The following is a 22128-nucleotide window of genomic DNA, read 5'->3' as shown; positions in this document are numbered from 1 at the left end:
GTATCTCCAGCATTAGTCCCCACTAGATATAATAGTCGTTTTAGACTGAAAAACAGAATCTGTCCTTTAATGACTTTGAATTTTGTGTATTCAATAAACTTAAGGTGGAGATTGAGTGTATAGATATGCCTGTAATCTTTTACCAAAGAAGAAATAATATCCTCTTCATGTTGGCAGAAGCAAGTAATTCAAGGAATTTGAATGCTGTTATGGAAACGGAAAAGAAATGTCAAAATATGTTAATGGGATATATCTTTGCATATAAAATGCATCTGACTTCTGTGATCCTGTATACCAATCTTATCTACTATCCTTAGCATTTCCAGGCTCAGTAAAATAGACTCAAGATAAACGTTTAAGAAAGCCATTCCTTTGAATCTAACATGGCTTTCATCATCCTAACTGAAATCAGCATATCTTGTAAACTGGGAAGAAATATTAATTTTCCTATTATACATTTAACACAACAGATYTTCTAAAAGATATATGCAAAAGATTGCTTTTTTTACCACTGATTCTGATATCTCTCTAAATTGTAGCAACTGTACTATAGTTAATAATTCAGCAATGTTATCTTACTAAATATGTTTTTAAAACCCATTATAGCTTATAGTAACAGAATAAAAAAGAACTGTGGRTAAAATGCACAAGTTTCAGCAACATTTTTGCAATTTTGTGGTGCATATGGGGAAAACCCCACCTATAACAGACTGAAAATAGAAAGGGCTGGACAAAACTGTTCTTTCTGACTTTTCTCTCAGCAGTGTTTTTCTGCTGAAGAAAGAGCCATGTGAACTCATAGCAAACCTTAAGCTGTGATATCTGAAAGAAGCCCTGGCTATCTGTAAAGGATTTCCATGCCTTTGCTTTTGCTTTTGCCTCTAATAGCTAAAAAACTTTCACAATTTTTGATAACTTAATACAGAGAATTGCAGGAAGAGAAAAAAAAAGTTAAAAGTTTTTCTTGAGCTACGGACAAGATTAGTAAAAGTAAAATCCACTGAAGTAAGAGTCTCAGTGTTTTCTGAAATCTCACAAAAAATACCATTTGTGAAAATATAAGCATCTTACAAAGCAGTCTCCAACTTTTTTTAGTCCACTTAAGGCCAACACTTGAGGCAAACTCTCAGCAGCAGTAAACTGGATGATGATGGTGATGATGTCAACAGTGATGATGATGATAATGTTTTCTGTTAATATCGTCATTTGTGCTATATTACAGCACCTGGATCCACTATGCCAAGCTCTGCGAAATAACACAGGGTAAGAGTAAAACACTTTCTCCAGCAGATTTACATGTATGTGCCTAAGTTTATCTAGCTTAGCCCACTTGGTAGTAAAGTTCAAAACCATTGGGGTCACAATAATCGATTCTGGCTAAATAAATAAAATTCTGAGATTTAGCACTATGATACCAGTATGATACTTAGCACAAGATACCTTCTGGTTAATATATAATTTAAGAAAGAATTGAAAATTGTCTGGTGAATAATGCTGTAGGGAAGAAATAAATAGTGTAAATTTTCTTTTCTGCCTTCCCAGGAAGATGTGATCTCTGTGTAGTAGATGAAAAAAAAGTTTCCAAAGAAAAATCTTTAAATGAAACCAGTTCTGCTGGTTGTCAGAAACCTTTGGTGCAGATTTTTATGTCAACTTATATTCTTCCAATTTGGTACCTGAGATAAAAGGGAGGAGGAATGGAAGTTTCTAGTTAATGAGAACATCTTAAAAATCTGATTTGGAGTAGAATTTGGGAATCTGAAAGAAAATTATCTTTGCATAGGTAAACATGCCTTATTTTCTGCTAAATATATATGCACAGACCCTCATGTTGAAGCAGCTCTCTCAGGCTATCAGTGCAGATGCAAAGTGCCTCTGCATGTGCAGAGCAGAAGTAAGCCAGTCACTACTAGGAAACCCCAGAGAGTTAATGACACATGCCAATAGTTAAAGAAAGATGAAAATCAGAAAAATACTAATGCTAATGCTAAATTCTAATACTAAAAACTCTAAGATGTTGTTGCTGCTCATGTATACACTGAGATTTATTTCAAACTTCATCAACAGCTTCATCAATTTATATGTGTTAAGATTTTCATAGTCCTGACAAGCAGGTCATCATTATATCAATCAGTTTTTCTTACTCTACAATTGTAGGGTATGAGAACACCTACATTCCATCTTTTTAAAAATATTCTTATGTTTTCCATGAGTCCCATCATGAAAATGACTGATACATTTTGGCTGATTTATTCCTGAAAAATTCTTCATATCTAAGTGAGTTAATGTAACTGGAAAATGAGCCTTCTAGGGAGAAGTGTCAGATCACCTTATTATATTGCTSAGCTTGTTTATCAGTAATACCATTATTTAAGCCGAGTTAGACCTGGAGTAAAGAGATAATACACCATTTAGTTCATTCCAATTACTTACCTTCAGAAGATTTACTACCAGTACTTCGTCTGTTTCATCAATCTTGTATTAAATAGTCAGAAAGTTTAAGATGAGACTTAGTCTGTCAGTCTTGTGTTAAATAGTCAGAAAGTTTAAGATAAGTCTTAAGATAAGACTTTCTGATAACTTTTCACTACTTTTAGCATAGTTCATGAAGGGTAACATCAGAATAATTTTATAAAGTGGTTTCGTGGGATGATGAAGTAAGTTAATTTTGTATGGAGAGCAGAATCTTATTTTGAGAGCATATCTCCTCCCAAGTCCCTCAAAATTTTTATTCTTTTTATGTAAAGTGTGAGAAAATTTTTCAAGACCGATCGCTCATATCTTCATACTAGAAGAACAAATACATAAGCCTGGATAGCATTTCCTTCTTCCTCATTATTGACTTAGAGCACTAGGAACCCTATTGTGAAAGAATTGCTTGTAAAGGAGAAAAACTAGGGCCTAACAGAAATTTGGGCACTACAGAAGCTTGCTTGGAGTGATGGCAAGTGGCACAGTTGCCACTTCCAGGATGGTTGGTATACAGGGTACCTCCATGGTGCCCTAGGTACCACAATCTGCCCTCCTTGCAGCTGCAAGGAGGAGTAACAGAGGGTGGAAAGAAGACACAGTGGCCAAAGTGTGTCGTACTTCCTGTACTATGCTGTTGACAAACAGCCAGTAGCTGCCCAATGGGAGATATATGATGAGATGTCCAATGCTGAGGCAGCAAGGGTGATAAATGACAACTTTCAGATGAATTTGCTTGAACTTTGCTCATTACAAGCTCATTATAATGCCAAAACATGCCTCCATTCCAAAAAGCTATCTGCCTCCAAAGTATGACTGCTCCTCACTGAGCGTGTGCTCTAGATTTTTGATTGACTGCACCTTTAAATGAAAATAAGAAACATTTTCACAAATCAATAACAATATTAAGTATGACTACAGTTACTCAAGATCCACCTGAATGTATAAAAAAAATAGAAATGTATGATAAAAAGTATAAAAGGTGAACTAAATAGGAAAGAAGGGAGGAGGGAAGATTCCATAGTAACTCCTAGATCAGTAGATGGACTGAGCCCCTTTCCTCCCCTTGGGTTGGGACGCTGCCTGAGAATACTCAGAAGAAGGAGGAGGGAAGATCCCATCATAACTTCTGGGTCAGTCAGCAAACTGAACTCCTTTCCTCCCTTGGGATTTGGATGCCGCCTAGGAAGACTCGAGACTGAAAGCCATTTCCTGGGGCTTCTGGGGTGAGTGATGATTGAACCATCAAAACTAGCTAAAATTCCCACACTCCAGTAGAGAATTTCCTGTACTGACATCTGAAACCTGCTTTGTAGAGGTTGCATTTGAATAAATCATGCTATTTGTGAACTCAACTACTTGTTTGGAAGGTGATCAGACCTACAACTGACAGACTGTTCAAGAATCCATACTGCCAGAGTCAGGCATATAGCTAAGACAGTGTTTGATATCTCCTCCCCTCACACACCACGGCTTTCAAACTGCAACACCCATCTTCCAGTGTTTTGAAGGAACACTTATGTTCTAGTTTCAGAAATATGTATATAATTCCTGATTCAGTAACTGATCCATGATCTCCAAAGCTGCCAAGTAAACAACTGCAATTACGTGCAAACTTACTACACACTGCAATGCTTTGATAAGTTGTGATCCTGGAAGGCCTTGCTGAATTGGACTGAGTGGATTGTAAGTGGCCACTTTTGGAAATGAATATCCTGGCTAGAATGCAGGCAGTAGATAGATAAACGAATAGAATGAGGAGCGGGAGGATATACTGTGCTGAGTAAATACATAGCTGATGTGCCCTGCGTTGCTGTTGCAATTTGTCTTTGGCATTCAGCCAAGGAAGAGGAACCTGAATCCTCTAGCTGCTAGCTGAATAATATAGATTATTACAAAGAAGTCGAGTGTTGTTTTCTATATACATAATAAAACTGTAGAAGATGAGGGAATCTGTTAGAAAGGTCAGTATTTTGCCTGTATAATTTCTGCAGTTTTTCATGGTTTTACATATTTTTTGTAAGAGTTATAGACAAACTTATAAAAATAGCACTTTCTGATAACCTCAATTAAAAGTTTACAAAAGATATATGTGCCGTTTTTCTAGCAAAGTGTTTTTCTTCATAGCAGGTAACAGTACACCATTACAGAAAACAAGAGCCGTGCTAGGGTAATGATTTTCCAAAGGAAAAGAAAACTGCAGAGGAATTCTTGCACAGCATTCATAGTCTTAAATTTCTCTCTCYTTTTTTTTTTTTTTAATTTCAAATAACTGTGTCAGTATTAACACACTAAATATATAGTCTGACTGGTACTAGAATTTTTACTAAAGAAAATAGTAGAGAAGTATTTCTTTCCCTAGAAAAAGATGGAATGGAATATCAGACAATATTGCCATTCATAGGTAGAGTTAATTCTCCTAGATATCTGGAAATATTTACCATATCTGGCCTACTCATTTCCATGACAGAACTCCCACAAACCTAAACAGAACCAGGAGTATCAAGAAATATCTCAGGGTAATTTAGAAGATTTAAAAAACACTTAATGAATTAACCTTCCATTCAGTAAAACTCCCATCAACTTCACTGGGATTCATAGATACATCCTATGTCTTGAGTATGCATTTTTATAGAGCTTTCTAAGTAATTTCAGCCTAGAATAGATGTATCACTTTTTCATGAACCCATTATTGCTCTTCAGTATCTAATCTCTAGGTTAAAATAATTTAGATTGAGAATAACATACTTATGGTAGTCAGTGGAAGATCTTTTTTACTTGGAACTTGGAACTTTACTTGGAACTTTTTACTTTATCTTTTTTAGCTGGAACTGAGTTCTTTCCCATTATTCTACTTAGACGGATTTTATAAGTTGTCTTCAGATGCAGAGTAGATGAGATCTTATGGCTTCAGGAAGCGAATTTCCAGAAAACACCATTCTTGTATCACTTTGCCAGCAGGTAAACTTCGTTGACTGGTAGTACTTGTTTAGCAATAATGAAGTAAACAGGTAAGTTCAGTTCCTATTTCCCAGAGAATGATGTGTTTTTGAGTTTCTGTTTATAGTCTGTTTTTGAAGAATTGCTAGACTGGACATAAATTGCATCATTCCAGTAAGGTTCCTCATTAGCCTATGAAGTGCTTGCAACATGGAAAATAGATTAACTTTAGCTAATATGAAGTATATAAAGATTAAGGCTTCTTTGTGTTAATCCAACTGCATTGGGAATAGTCTTCACAGAAAATCATTCAGTAACCTGAAGTGGGATGGACTTTGTATAAAGATTTTGGCTGATATCAGAAGTGTTTCCAATATGATGCATTCATCAGTTGATCCTCATAATATGACTACCAATAATCATCTGATGTCAGTCCAACTAGCAACTCAGTCTTACTCTGAGACTATCGGAATAAGACTGAGAAAGTCTTACTGTCTTTTGTAGTGTTACACATCAGCTGGTAATTGAGAGAAAGTGAGAAACAGACTACTAGCATCAAAATAGAGCTAGAACTATTCCCTGTAGAAACATCTTAATTGTAGAARGTGACTGAAATGTGTAGATTGCTCTTAACAGTTCTCCAGAGAGCTACAACTGCTAGGAAGTTTGGATATGATAAAATAAGGAGTAGGGAATTGTAACTTAAGCAATTTTCATCTAAGAGAGTTTTTTAGAGACAAAAATAGTATGAGATTATTACATCCACCAGAGAAAACTAAGACTGTAAAAGAAGATTAAAAGAGAAATATTCCTCTGTAAAATGTGAAATAGATTACATAATTAAGGCAGAGAAAGAAGATTGTTTTGAGCAGCAGGACATAGATCTATAGAAATCTTTTGCAGGAATGTTGTTAGACATATTAAAATACCTTCAGGAGGCAAAAAATAACCTAAATGTCTCACCTACTCTGTGATATAGAAAAGCATAATATATTTATAACTGCATACTTTAAGGTAAAATGGCAGACAAGTCCTGTTGGTAAAATTGGAAATGTCATAGGAAAAAAAGAACATAAGAATATAACAAAATCGAAATTAAGTAAAAGCTGTCTGGAGAAATTTTCCATTTCATTTATAATATGATTTAGGAAATGAGAAAATAGCTGAAGATTTAGGCAATTCCATGTGATCGTTATTTATCAAAATGGAAAGTCAGTCTATTTTTTTCATGAAAATAACTGGCCATTTTCATCCTCAGACAGGGCAGCAAGATATTGCTGTTCATCAATTGGTAACCACAGTGACAAATTTTCCTCCTGATGAACTCACAGAAAGTATAAAGTATGAAATAACATAATATATGCTATTTCAAAAGTGACTGATGGTAACTTGTGGGATGGTAGTATGTGTTTTGGATAATTTTGCTAAGATATGTGATGGATATGACATTGAACTTCTTCAAGCAGTTATAGAGATAGTTGAAAATGCGAAATGGATGTACAATCTTAAAGAAATTGTGATAGTTTTTGTCTGTGTGTGTTGTGAGCAAAGCATTTGGAGCCTTAGGAAAATAGATGATGCTTGAGATCATTAGTGCTTTTTAGGTATTGCTTGAAAAAAAATCGGCAGAAATGAAAACCAGCAAAAGGATATACCTACTTGGGACTAAAAAATAAGCCAGTTGTGCTTTACCAGATTCAGAATATCAAAGTGAGAGGAACAAAATTACTAAAAATAATCATCATGTTTAAAGTAAAGGGGAGGATCTAGAGACATCAAACAAAAAACAGAGAGTGTGGCACTACTGATAGCTTCTGAAGAGAGAGAGGTATTCCCATGAAAATCCAAAGAGCATTTCACATATTTTTAAAGCGCAGTTAAAAAGAACATTATGCACCAGCTTGAGAACACATTAAGAAGTATATCAGATAAATTGTAAATAAAACTTCCATGTTGTCTTTTCAGATACAACTGTAAGGTTATAGAATGCAAGTACTATGATTAAAAGTATTCTCACAGGTATGCTTGTTAAAAATCAACAATTCATTGTTTTACTGATAAGCACACTTATTGGAAAACAAAACAAAACTTTATTATTAATCTGTATATTTTACTTTTTAACTGTAAATGTCCATAGTGCCTGCCAGGAATAATACTTGGTGAACCATGCTGCTGGGAAAAAAAAAAAAAATGAAACTAGGTGAAGAATAGGAGGGGTGGAAAATGGGAGAGTGAAAAGTTCTGAAGAAAGAAATAGAAAGAGAATCAATAAATGAAAAAGAAATGAAAAAGACRGAAGGAATAAAATGGGGCAAAATGAGAACTGTTGTTGTCTAAACAACTCCTCTTAATATGTAGAAATCACCTTCCATACTATAGCATCAGAAAAAGTTGTCCTGGTCCATATGAGGGTCTTATRTATCAAGGAATACAGCATTAGAATGACCACAGACATAAGAATGAATTAAGTATTCTGTGTACATTCATCTTTKGTAACAGCTTAGTAATGTTTAAGGAAAAAAAAAAGAAAAGATTTTAAAAGACTATTTATCAAACCAAACAGATATAGTCACTTTGAAGCCCTAGGTTTTCAATTAATTCCCTCTAATTTCAAATGCTGCATACCCTGTGTTGCTTACTCTATGGCAGATAAAAAATCAGGTTCTTTACAGCAGTACAAGTGAGTACTGAGTTTAGCATGGCTAATATAGCTTGTATAGCTCAAGTCTGTAACCTCTTCTATGACATTTGCTTAATATATCAAGGTGACATACACTCGAAGCCTTGCTTTCCCAATATGCTCACATCTTTATTTAACTTTCTGTCTGTGATTAATGGAATTGGCTGTTTCTGCTTTACTGTAATGGATGGCTATGTTGGAGCAATACACAACTTAGCTATGACATCTCATTCCATTGAGAGATTATAACAAAAATACCTAGATGAAGCAGAGCTGACAAATGTATTTTTACTCAATACATTTTTTTCTCTCTTTCTCTTTGACATCTTTTTATAGCCTAAATGGCTTTCTCTGTGAAATCTCAGTGGTAACACTTCTCCTTGAAATTTCACTCCAGTCCACCACAGGGATTGCATTGCCCCAAGAAGTAAGGAGAATGTGTTGGAATATTCTGCAGTTGTATGCCAAAGTGTTCATTCAAATGTGAAACTTCTTCTTTTTGAAGGTAATTGTGCACTTCAAAGGGGGACRATAAGTATGTCATATCCCATGGTTACTAAAATGTTAAAGCATTTTTTTTTTCCTGAAATGAAAAAGTTATTGAAAATGTTTTGCCTACATATATCAAGTATTATACAGAGATAACATGACTTACATCTGTAGATTTGTAACTATTTGCTGTAGTGAACCAATTCACATAGCTGGGTACATATTGAGAAGACCGTGTTGACAGGACAGATGTATATTGAATTCAGTAAATAGTTTACCAGTTATCATAAATGTTTATATTTATAATAGCTAACACACATTTCACAGATATGCTAGTCAAGGTTAAATCTYGTGATTCTTTTATTTATGAACACATACTTTCTCAGTTGGTTTAAAATAAGGTATTATTTGTATAAATTTTATGTAATTATATAACAATTTTGATCATCCTACTTTGAAAAGCACACAATGATTTTAGAAGTGTGGTAAAAGGTGACAAGAAAGACCATGAGTATTTTATATAGCTTGAACAGCTTATATTCAAGAATATCCTAAATAACATTCARAAAAGAGATATTCATTTGACAAAGCAGTCTATGTTTCTTAATAGGCATAAAGAAGGTGTCTGGGGAATGATAATTTTACTTTTCTCATAGGAATGGGCTCAACGGGCTCCCAAGGAAATTATGAGCAATAGATTTAAAATAAACAAAAGGAAATACTTTTTCACATAGCACATAATTGAAATGGGAAGCAAATTGTCAAAGGAACTGCAAAAAGCAAAACTGCAAACTATTTCAAATATATATTTGTCAGCTTCATGACAAAGAGATCCTTTGGCAGCTATGTATGTGAAAATCTCAGATGCAGCCTCTAGAACAGGCGGTCCTTAAACTGGTGATTGGTGACAATTAAAAGGGAAATGGAAATATCGGGGAGAATATTATTCCCTATGCATTCATTGTTGGTTGTCATYGGAGAAAATATACCTATCCAGATGAAACCCTACTCTGACCCTATGTGACCTCTTAATTATGAAAATTGTCTCTTCAATCTACCTTCTATTGTCTGTTACACCTGCCTTTCATATCTTTTATCAGTCAAAAGATTTTTAGTAAAATTTGGAGGTTTCTTGAGCWATTTCAAATTTGATCATACCATTCATCCTGTACAATGATCAGAGCATCTGCCTTATCAAACCTTTAGAGGGCATGATCTGAAAAAAAATGCATCTTACATCATAATGTTGGCTTACTTTTATATAAGTARGTTAAAGATTGAGACTCTAAACCGATTTTGGACCTCTAAATATAGAGCAAAACCTACAATAATAATTGCTTTGCATTTTCTTCAGTAAGAACARGCTCAAGCTTTGCATCAAAATTTCTGTTAGACTGTCAGAACTGTTTTTGACTATATTAATGTAGACTTATTTTTTTCCCTCAAAATGTCTTCTAAACCTAATGCTTTATGAGAATGGTATCTGTCATTTTGCACATTCTCAGCATTCTTCACAAATGCTCATGTTATTCTAAAATACTTTGGAAGACAAACCTCCAAGTTCACTCAGTATTGATTATTTTTGGCATGAATGCTACGTTAACATCAAAATATTACAAGATTACTTCAAGATTTTTGACAATCCTAACGGCTTTCCAAAGGTCACAGTGATTGTTTTTATGTAACTTGTTTTTTTTTTTTTTCTTCACACAGGGGAAGTTATCTCCAAAGTGGTGTTGTTTTATTTTATTTTATTTTATTTTATTTTATTTTATTTTATTTTATTTTATTTTATTTTTTACTGAAAGAGATGGAAAGAGGAAATTTGAATCCTCACTCTACCTCTGATTAGGTAAGTCATCATCCACAATTTACTTGTCATGGTCCTGAGAAATACCGGGATGTGCCTTAAAGCATTCTTGAAATCATCAAGGATTGCAATATTTTTTTTATGACATTTAAAGTTATCTTGAAAAAAAGCACCAGCATGGTGTTTTTCTTAAAATTTAAACTTAGTTTTGTCTGTCCTTTCTGTTCTAACATATATTACATTTGATAATATACTAMTTTCTGGCTGTGGAAAACAGAAATTGCTCTCAGAAAGTTTAAAGTAAATGTACACAGTGCTTACTTTTATTRATGAGACATTATATGCTGCTGGTCTTCTTAATTGTCTTAATATAAGACATTGTCTTATAGACACTAGCAAAACAGTAATTTGCTTAGCTATCATCACAGTTATAAAAGTAAATATTGGGGGAATTGTCTTTTACATGAAAGCACTTGTTATGTGTGTTACAAATATAACTACAGGAAAAATTTAATGTCCTCTAAATATCTATTTTGTGACACTTGTGATAATTCATATAAATAACTGTTTCTAATATGTTTATAACACAAATATATGTTSGCTATCTGTGTATTAACATGATGGATGTACAATTACAGTATCAACTTTTGAGTCTGCAGGTTTATAAGTAGTTTTTGAGGTTACTCTCTCTCTGAATAAAATGTTTGCATAAAGAAAGGAACATTATAGAAGATTAAAYTATCTCATTCTCCAGTGTGTTATCAATTAGGCCCTGAAGACACAAAAACACTGAAGACACATATAAGGCAGTACTAAGATCAAGCTGCCTTTACCTGGATAAAATATGTGTCTGTGAAGGCAGATGCAATTTTTGTGATGGGAGATAAAGGTTAATAAAAATTTAACAATACTTTAAATACTGTGAAATCCACCTCTGGTCAGTAATGATTTAAAGACATTTGCAGGATGTCTCTTTGGTAGGATTGTCTTCCTTTTTTCTTTTTCTTTAAATAGGTCTATATCAAAGATTGACATGAAACTGAATTATGAAACTATTCATCTTAATTCTGCATCTTGGTCCCTCCAAGTCAGGTCCTCAGGAGGTATATCTGCATCTTTTGCTTCCTGTGTTTTAAACCTTCTATAGTTTAGGTGTTCCTTTTTTTTTTTATTTTTTTTTTTATTTTTTTTTTATTTTTTTTTTAATTTTCTGGGATTTAGAAAAACACTAAATTATTCATTTTGCCCTGTTCTCACTGCTAAGTTGAATCTAACATCCTTTAATTTCATCTACCTCTGCTAATAAGTGTAGCACTATGATACTTGATAACCTTTCAAGAACAAATACCKGAGAATAACCTATATGTTCTTCCTAGAAAAATATACTGCGTCCTTCTTTTCTCTTAAATAATTAACTTTTCAAGCAAAATTTAATAAATGTCTTACTTCCCTGACTTTCTAATTAAAGAGCGACCCAACATTACACAGAAGAATTTCAGTTTTGCTTCCTGAATAAATGAGTGTTCCACACTCTTTCGGATAATCACAGGTCTTCCAACACTTTGGTATAATGATTTCAGTGAATACACTGTCACTACTGATGGCATAGATGATTACAAAGTTTTCTCTTCAAGATACATAAAAGGCATTTGGTTCATGATCTGTCAGTGTCTTGTATTTAAGGTCCCTTCCTGTATATTCCCTTCATGCATGGTTGACTTTGAAGTATTTTTTCTGTATGTTATTAAAAAGCAAATGTTGCTKCCATTTATTCTTTTTCATAGTACATAAATCAGCTACTATGTGAGCAAGAAGGGCTGTGTTTGCAAGTTAAAAGCTTTCATGCGGCATAAAAGAATGACAATGTCACTCCTCCTAGCTGGAAAAAACAGTAAAGGACAGTAGTTTTCAAAAGCACTGCAGCTGTTTTCAAATAAAGAAACACATCAAGACAGATTTATAAGGTGGGGGCAGAACACTGATATCACTCAAGTGAAAAAACATCTTCAGATGGTATCTTCCCATCATATACTATGCATCTTACCAAAGTATGAAACTTGCAATGACTTTGTTTGTTAGTTAAAAAGGTACAGATATATATGGATAAATTTAAGAGTGAATAYATTTTAGTTAAGGGAGGAAAGTAGTGAACTGGGTAGCAGGAGYAATGTGAGGCTGCTGTTAGCAATGTCTGCCCTGCTTTTATTCTCAGGATGCCATCTTTGGCAGAAGGTTAGCTGGTTACTTCACCTACTTGCCAGCGTCCTCATCCCACTAAACAGTGGATGCTGTATTGGTGGAGTTGGATGACTAGACAACAAACGGTATAATTTAGTGAAGAATTTTGCTACTAACTGTCATCATATGTTACCTGAGAGAGAAGAAATTAGATCAAACAGAACCCCAAAGTTATAACTTACAGCAGCAAAAAGTACAAAAGTAGGAAATACAATTCCTAACYGTGGTAGAATAGCTGTGATGTATTAATAGTAGTAGTGATAGAAGCAAGGCTATCTAGCTATGTGAGTGACACCTGTGACACATGAGAGAACAGTTTTTTAGTCTAAATGATATAACTTGAAACTCCAAAATGCTCCTGGACACTATCTTTCTATTCTTTTTTTCTTTTTTCAGTCCTAGGAATTGAAGAAGTGCATAGAGTCTGAGGAAATCTCAAACACTTGACTTCATTCAAAACTTATTGCTCTCAGCCCATGGATGYGTTTTCCATGAGATGTGTATGTGCTAATAGCAAGCTTAACATTGAAAGAATAAGTTTCCAAAAGGTGTCTAGTCAATAGAGAAATAATGGGACATGGAGTAATAGGAATTTAGAAAGGAGTGAGAAAAGGTTTTGTGAAATTATGAGGGAAGGAGAATATGTACATAGACACATAACTACAAACAAAGTTGTAAGGGAAATGTATAGGAAACATACTTTTTATTTTGTGCTTCATAATCTCTTAGGAAACTTATGTGAGGAGAGATGGCTTTGCTACTGGAAACATCTACTAGAATTAGGGAAAAACTATAAGTAGGGCAACCAGGATGATTAAGGGAATGGAACATCTCTCGTATGAAGAGAGGCTGAGTGAGCTGGGCCTGTTTTCTCTGGAGAAGAGAAGGCTCAGAGGGGATCTGATTAACATGTATAAGTTCAGGAAGGGAGAATGCAGGGAGGAAGGGGACAGGCTGTTCTCACTGGTGGCCAGCGATAGGACGAGGGGTAATGGCCACAAGCTGAARCACAAGAAGTTCCGTCTCCAGGTGAGGAGCAACTTCTTTACTGTTAGGGTGACAGAGCAGTGGAACAGGCTGCCCAGGGAGGTTGTGGAGTCTCCTACTCTGGAGGTCTTCAAAACCCGCCTGGATGCCACCCTGTGCCACATGCTGTAGGTGTGCCTGCTTGAGCAGGAAGGTTGGACTAGATGATCTSTAGAGGTCCCTTCCAACCTTAAATATTCTGTGAATCTGTGAAAACACACCTGATATGCCTTGTATCTGCTTCCAGGATAGTGTGGTAGACTCATGGAGGTAGGAATGAGCTCTCCCCCTTCACTGTTGTCCTTTCTTTTATACAATTACATTGTCTGGGCTAGAAAGTTACAGACTGGATTATCTCCATGCAAGTTTCTGTTTTCTTCTCCATTGTCCACYGGCCGTCCTGTTTTCTCAGAAGAAAATGCTGCAGTTATGGTGAATGATTTGTTCAGGGTCAGGCAAAGCTCCCTCTCACTTTGACCTTTGATAAAACGAATTATGTTGTAGGTTTCATATATGCCCTTTCCAGATATGTTACGACTATATTTCTGACAGAAACATGGAGGAATGGACAGGACAAAATAGTAACTTATATTAACAGCTGCAATCTCAATTTCTTTGAATTTTTCTRGCTGCTCGTGGGATTGCTTCAGGTGGTAGAGCAGATATGTATTGCTTGTATACGACATTAAAACCTTTTCTTTTTTGAAGTAAATCAAGACATCATTTTCCTGTATGACCATCTTTTAAGTGCACGTTTTGGACACATAAAAAATGAAAAAAATATCTTTTTCTACCTCAGACCTATGTCTGCAGTGACTAGGACTTTTAGTGGCTTTTGGATAATTCATCTAACTTGAAAAAAGCAGCATAAGGTCTTCTCAGCAATTATTTAAGAGCACATTGCTGAGTTCAGGCTTTATTCAAAGTAAAYAGTGGTTCTGAAGTTTGTGTTTTGTAGAAGCAGTGAAAAGAGCATAAAGATAAACTCAGCAAAATATTTCTTTTTTAAAAAAGCAAATAATCTGAATTTGTTTCAACTCTTGTAAAAAGGTTACCAATCATTTATCCAGCATTAAAAAAAAATCTTTTCTAACAAACTCACTAAAAGACCAACAAAAAGGCACCAAATTCATTATAAATTCTTTTATTAATGTAAGTTGACTCTGTTTAAGTCCTCAAAAGAAAAATAAGAAGAAATAAGCACAGGGAAATATATGAATTCCTGCTAATAGATTAGCTATTAATTAATAGCTGGCATGAGGAATATTTAGCCATTTTCAAACAACAGTAGACAAAATAAAAGCCATTCAGTTGAAGAATGAGCACCCTAAGGAAGAAACCAAGCCATAATCCTCTAATAGCCTGAGGTAAAATGGATTTTTACCAAGACAGTGAATGCAAAAGGCATAGCTGAAAAATAGAAATATAAAAGCTTGAAACGTGTGAAAGAAGTGACCACAGTTCTTTCAAAGTAGGAAATATCATGGGGAGTTTGGAAGTGGAAGAAATTTTTGTTAAAACTGAGAAATATGAGAGGTGGATAGAGCACACATGCAGGAGATATAAAGAAATAAACTAGATAAACTACTTCCAAGCATTTGAAAGTTTAAAGGATGCACTTACGTACTCAAGATATTTTGCCAAATTTTCTACATACATGAAGGAGGAGCATTTTTTTTGTTGTTCTTTTCTGAAATGATGGGTGAACCTTTTTTCATGAATTCCTATGATTATTTGAGACATGTAACATTTTGAGACGCTGTGTATGAGTACAATAAAATATATAAATCCTGATACAAATTCAAATCTACATCAAGACTAAAACACTTGAATTTTAAGTAATTTTGTGATAAAAGTTTGAAATTGCTCACTACGAGTACTTGATATTCCATGTCGTAAAGTAATGGTGTCACATCATTTAGTATTTTTACAGTCTGAGAGATACTGAGATACTGAGATTTCATTGATATTCTTAGTTAGTGTTTCTGTGATGGGTGAAACCTTTCATGAAGAGAAGCCATCACATTGCTTATGCAAATGGCAAGAATGTTTCTTTTCTACTAGTAGCAGGTATCTGCCTAACAGAAAATAGATTTTTATGCAAATACACTATCATGAATTTCTAGTATGGTATATTGACATAATGGCTAGATTTTTATTTTTCATATGCTCATGAATATATCAGAGAGCTCAGGAGGACATCACTGGGGTCTTTCTGGGATGTACCCCAAGGCAATGGCATGAGTTGTAGTGATCCTACAACTCCCCTTGGGCTGCTGTGTTGACTCTACACGGGCACCTCTATGAAGCCCAAGGCTAGAAGCAGAATTATGCATGTTACTACACTGCTTCTGAATTCATGATAAGTGTGTCAGGACAATGTTCCTACACTGCAGAGCTTTAACAACCTTCTCCACAAACTTGTTAGAAGCTACATTGTCCTRGGTTTGTAATTTGGGGGATTTAATTTCTTCAAACTTACACATTTTGTTCAGGGCAGACAGTACAACATTTAGTGTGATCATTGTCTCCTTTTTTTTTTCTGTCTTGTGTCTCCTTTGCAACCTCTTAGGAGGATAAAACTTAGTTATAAATGTAGTGGGAATTTTGGGTATCTTATCTGTGAAAAATCAGGCCAGTGCTGCACACTCATATGCACACTGGAAAAACAGCTATGCAAATGACTGTATATGCGATGATGTGGAGCAGCACATTAATTAATGCTAAATGGCAGTAAGACATAGCACCACTAATGATCCTTTTATTGGCCATGGAAAATGCACAGTTTTAAAAAACAAACCTTAATGCACGTTATGAAATTCAAGAAAAGTTTATTTTGGCTGATACAGATGCTTGGATTTATGCTCTGATATGAAAAAATGGCAAGTAAGCAAGTACACACAATTTGCAGTGGTTCTAAAGTAGCAAAAAATACTTTTGTCAGCTCAGCTTGAGCCACTGCTTACAGAGCACAAACTGCAGATTTCATTTTTTGTCAAACACCACCTATTTCTTATTTACATTTTATCACTTGTTACGCTTCTTTTTTAATCTTACTTATGATTCTGGTTTTCAGCTGCAGTTTTAGCATGAACAAAGGCAGTGGTGACCAGACACCCTTAGTATGGTATCTGGAAGCTTTGAGTTGTGGACCTTCATCTCTCTGTGTATTAGTTACTGAAATAAACATCTAGTATAACTTCTTTTAACCAAGGCAGCTCTGGATCCCTTTGCAGAAATGTCAATGTAAATACTTACAAAGTATGCAAAAACCAAACAAACAAGCAAACAAACAAACAATGYAAAGACAATGGTGGAACATAAAGTTACCCAGGAAATTATATAGCTTTAGTCCATGTTAGTAAGTCCATGATAATTTCCAGAATTTCTTTGCTTCSTCCACAAGCAACATAATTATCACAAGTGGCAATGAGAGTATTGATGATCTTCAATAAGTTAAGCTAAGAAATAAAAAAAGTGCGGCTTATAAAAAATAGGACTTAAACTTTTAAACAGTCAATTTTGTTCAGCACACAGAAATTACTCCTGTTGTCAGCACGATGAAAATTTACTACCCCAGGAAGTCATGAAGACTCTGATGCATTCCTGCACAACATGATGTGCGCTGCATTTCAATGAGACCGTCCTTTCCCACAGCTTTCCCTCTCTCCCTGTACCATCCTGCCTTAGCGCTTACATCTGTGCCACACTATCTGCAGCCTTCACAGAATGCAGAGCAGGACTAAAATAACACCAGCACTATTTATGATTATTTCAAGCACGAACGATATTCTTTGTCTATTTTAGCTGAAAACTTTGCTGTGTCTCTTAGGAAGAGCTGAACAAAGCTACATAAAGGAAGTTTAGCTGCATTTACCCATGCCCATGACTGACTCTTGCTGTGAAGATGAAGAATGAGAGAAAATACACCATCAGATTAGAAAGATAACTGACATCTGTTTTACTCTTTTCTTGAAGCACAGCATGCTCTATTTCCTCTGAGTATTTTATGGCAAACAGATAAACTTTAGGATAGCTTCAGTTGGTCAGCTAGCTTATACAGTAATGTTTCTCCTCCTTAGAGGGACACCTTTGTGGGATTCCAAATATGAATATTTGAACAATGACAATGAATATGAATTGTGGTGCTGAAAATGTTAGTCCAGTGGCAGATACTTGACACACAGAAATAATGCAGAAAATATTTTTGAATAGACAGCTAAAGATCTGCCATGATCTTGGCATGGAATTCGGTACTGATGCTGGAATCAAAGTTGGAGTTACCTGACTATCTCTTATATAATCTTAATGATGAAATATGAAGAGTCTGGTGGACTCCATCAGTGCAACTCTTTAACACTGTTACTTGCTGARGTATTTGGCTCTCCAGGCCACTGCCACTTGCAGAAAAAAAAATGAGGACCAGCATGTGGGTCAGCATTTGAAGACAGCAAAGATATTGTTCCTATTCCTGATCTAGTGGCACTCTATCACCTTACTGTAAACTCATGCATAGGATAAATTCATGGGTAAAAACTCATGCTAAATTGTCAGAAAAAAAATCACAAAGATATACAGAAACTTATGCAGAAAAAGTACAGCCATCTGTTTTCTTTCTTCTGAGGCAGGTGAGTGCTACATTTTTGGAAAGTCTTTCCATTCTGATAAACAGAAAAATGGAGATTAATGACTGATCTTTTTGAACTACCTGTATAGAGGAATTTCCTTCAAGGTCTCAAAAGACCAGGTCTAAGTAATCTGGTATGAAACTTCATCAAAAAGAATTATAGATTAAACAATCATTAACTCAATAGTTTGTTTTCTTTCCTTTTACTAAAGAAATGTGTGTTTATTCAGAGAATCTTTCTCTTCCGCCCATTGATTGTTCAGCATTTCTTGTAAACATTTTTTATTTTGTTCATTATTTAATCAATACAATCACAAGTCAGACACAAGTCCACTAAAAGTAGCAAGGAAAAGGTAAGTGAGAAAAATCTCTTGTAGATACTCCTTTTTAGATTGGTAGTGCTGTCCAGTGTACTTTAGAGAAGAGTTGCACTTCCTCTTCCAAAGTCAATATTCATTTGCACATAAATTAATTTGCTGACTTTTTCTGTTCTGCATTCTCTGGTTTTTGAATTCTTTGAATGATTATATGTTTTTAAATTATGTTTCTTTAATCAATGTTTTGTCATATATCTATACAGTATATATTGTATATCTACATGATAAAGCACAATCAGTGACTGCATTCTCAGTACATAGAATTTTACATTATTCATCCTAAATGGTGGTAATATTGACCTCGTCATATCTTCATCCAGCCTCCTTGAAGCTCTTATTCCCTCATTTATAGGTAGACTTCTACCTCTGAAGCAAAAGTTACTGTATGACCTGAGTGTCCAACTTTACCCTTTCACCAAATCTATCTCAGTGATGTCTGAAAAAAAAAATCTATTCACCAGCCTTGTAATCATTTAATTAGTAGTTAGTATTTACTTTGATATGATTTGGCTATTGCATGTAATATCCTCTGCTCTGGAAAACAACAGCAGTAATGAAAAAAAAAWAATAAATAATCCAATACATAAAATCTATCTTTTATTCCATCAACAAGTAGTCACATTTCATATTATTTCATTTATGGACAAATTCCATCGTCGTCTTCCTCAGTTTATCACAAAACATGGCACTCCTCCTCATTGCTAATTTGAAAGGTAATATGGTAGGTTTTATTTCATTTATGCTGTTTTTCCCTTGAAGCAAGGAAAACTGTGCAGTAGGAGCCATGAAATCACCAAATAACTCTATGCTAGTCTCCCCCTGTTTTGGAATTGTCAKACTTTACATTGGTTCATGAGATGTATCAAAATAAACTTGCAGCTTTTATTCAAACTATTATTCCTGTGAATACTTTTGCATTATTCTTTCAGGTCTCCTCACACAATGTTTTTTCCTTTGCTCCCAAGTGAATAGTAATCTGAAATTGTTTCCCATKTTATCAGATTGATTCTGGAATGTATTTAATTTTCTTGACTAAGATAACATCATGACCATCGCTTGTTATCAACTTGTGTTTAGGTTTTATCTCAGACTCCCAAAGTGTTAAATCAAGGTTTTGAAATTTAGTACCCACTGCAGCCAGTATAACGTGATCTAACAATCCAACAAGTGAAATTTTAAAAATTAAATATGACTAGAGAGGGTGCTTCAATCTTGTAGCTTCTAAAGAATAACAGAAATAAATCTCTGCTGTACAAGTAAAATTACATACAAAATAGTGAAAGAATCTTAAAGCTTAAGTTCATATTTGGATACTAGATAGATTTTCCTAAGTCTGCATAGCCAAAAGTTACAATGACAATAACAGCAAAGAAGCATAAACCTGGGTTATAAATATATATATATATATATTTATATATTTATATATATATATAAATCTAATATATAAATAAAATATATATATATATAAATCTAAAACTTGAATATGATCATTGTATCAAGGCCCCACTAGCAATCATGGCCTATGTATGCTAGATCTAATGCATGCTGATTTCAGGAGAATGTACTGGGCTGTGTTTATATTTGTGGATCTAGGTTGTCATTAAAAAATGCATTGCAGTCAGAGAAGAAAAGTCATGGATCTGAGAAACTGTAGACAGTGAGATCAACCTGTGGTTAAGAGTTTCTGCAGCTGTGTGTAAAGGCCATAAAGACATCCYGAGAACTGTCTTACCCTCCTCTATTCATGGACAATTGTTTAGATGGTTCATTGGAAAAGTATTTTGTATTCATATAATAAATCTTGTTGGTTTTTTTTCTATTCCTGCAACATTCATCTTTGCTTTGCACCACAAATTATCTCTAAAATAGTTGCCTTTTATTAGACTTGTTGTCTCAAATAGATTTATTTTGCCTTGTTTCATGTTTGTGATATCAATGGCAGCATAATAGAAAACCAACTACTTTACAGACTTCCTTGCCCTATGCTCAAAACACTCCAGAGTACATGGTAGTAAATGGCAATATCTTCTCCTACCACATTATTTTATGAGATAAAAAGTGAACAAAGTTATAATCATATTGCCCATATAAAAACATTACAATTAAACAGAGAAATTAGACTTCTGTTCATCTAAATTCTTATGTCATCAAAYATCAATACCCAGATATATAGTCATGTAAGCTCTGTATATTCACATTCATYTATATGCATATTCATATATATGCATATATATCTATATGCATATATATAGTAGTTTTGTTCAATGCTATTCCATAGTGTGATAATTTTTTTCTATATAGTGAAATATTTGATTATTTTACAAATACATGTATCTACGAAACTGTGATTAGAATCAAGGGCTGCTGTAAGTTTCACACCCACATTAGGTCTTACCATTTATAACACAATAATAAAAATAGGATGTTTGGTTGTACTCTAATATTTTACTCATTTTCACATTCATAAAGATAAAAGGAATGCCTGTTTTATAATAAGTTATCTTGCAAGACATATCAAATTATTTTTGTTAAGAAAGTCATATTTTCTAATATCTTTCTAATCTCATCACTATTAGCTAAAATGCATTTGGTGGAGACGTCCAGTAAAATAAATGCACACTACCATTCTATCCTAAAAAATAAATATATATTCATCTAAAAGTGTATGTATATGTGTGTGCATAGATAGATAGATAGATAGATAGATAGATAGATAGATAAATGGACTGCAAACAAGAGATGCATTAATGAACTATACTCTTTGCATAACTTTACAGTTCTACAAATCATATCACTATGGAGTACTGAATAATTCCACAACAGTGCTGAATGCCATTACATAGCCTTCATTACTGGATTATTGGCCCATTAAAGCCATCAACACATCGTTCTTGAATAATCAACATAATGATGAGCCACTGCCCTGAAACATAATGATATGTATATACCCTGCAGCTATAATAAAATCACAATTAATGAATACTAATATAACAAAGTGCTAAGTGGAGTTGACAACAATCAGCAAAAAGACTGACATGCATGTTTAATATTCCTAAAACAATCAGTGATAAAGTAGGTGAATAAGTCATTTTAAATATTCCATATGTAGGTAAAAATATAAAGAAGGGAAAACAGTTTTGTGGTATCGTCCCACCATACAGGTATAGCAAAGCTTGACTGTATTCTGAATGGTTACTTRATGAATTGGTTTGTTCCACGGCATACAGATATTTTTTCTTGTTTGTTAACAGAAATCAGTATAGGATTCAAAAGATTCACAGAACTTCCACCAAAAATTCTGGATACAGAAGTTCTATATCTCCCCAGAGAACAAATACTGCAGAGTCATTAGTACTGCACATTTTTATATATCAGTCTGCCAAAAAACCTTCAACTTCAAAGTGAAAAGACCTCCTTCTAGGAAAAGAAGAATACCTCATTTTCTAGTGCTCATTCAGTTCTTTTTTTTTTT

General features: G+C 34.3%; 1 long non-coding RNA gene across 1 annotated transcript in view; it reads left to right on the top strand.

The window, feature by feature from the left end:
* Positions 1 to 10377: 10377 nt before the first annotated feature.
* The window catches only part of LOC112942592, a 27344-nt gene continuing 15593 nt past the window's right edge, over positions 10378 to 22128 (top strand). Inside the window, exon 1 of the long non-coding RNA XR_003248411.1 lies at positions 10378 to 10430. This is a non-coding gene — a long non-coding RNA (uncharacterized LOC112942592). The remainder of the gene's footprint in view (positions 10431 to 22128) is intronic.

Source organism: Nothoprocta perdicaria, unplaced genomic scaffold (genome assembly GCF_003342845.1).
Source record: "Nothoprocta perdicaria isolate Ctin4 unplaced genomic scaffold, notPer1 scaffold_13, whole genome shotgun sequence".
In the NCBI taxonomy this organism is placed as follows: Eukaryota; Metazoa; Chordata; class Aves; order Tinamiformes; family Tinamidae; genus Nothoprocta; species Nothoprocta perdicaria.
This window is presented reverse-complemented; position numbering and strand designations above follow the sequence as displayed.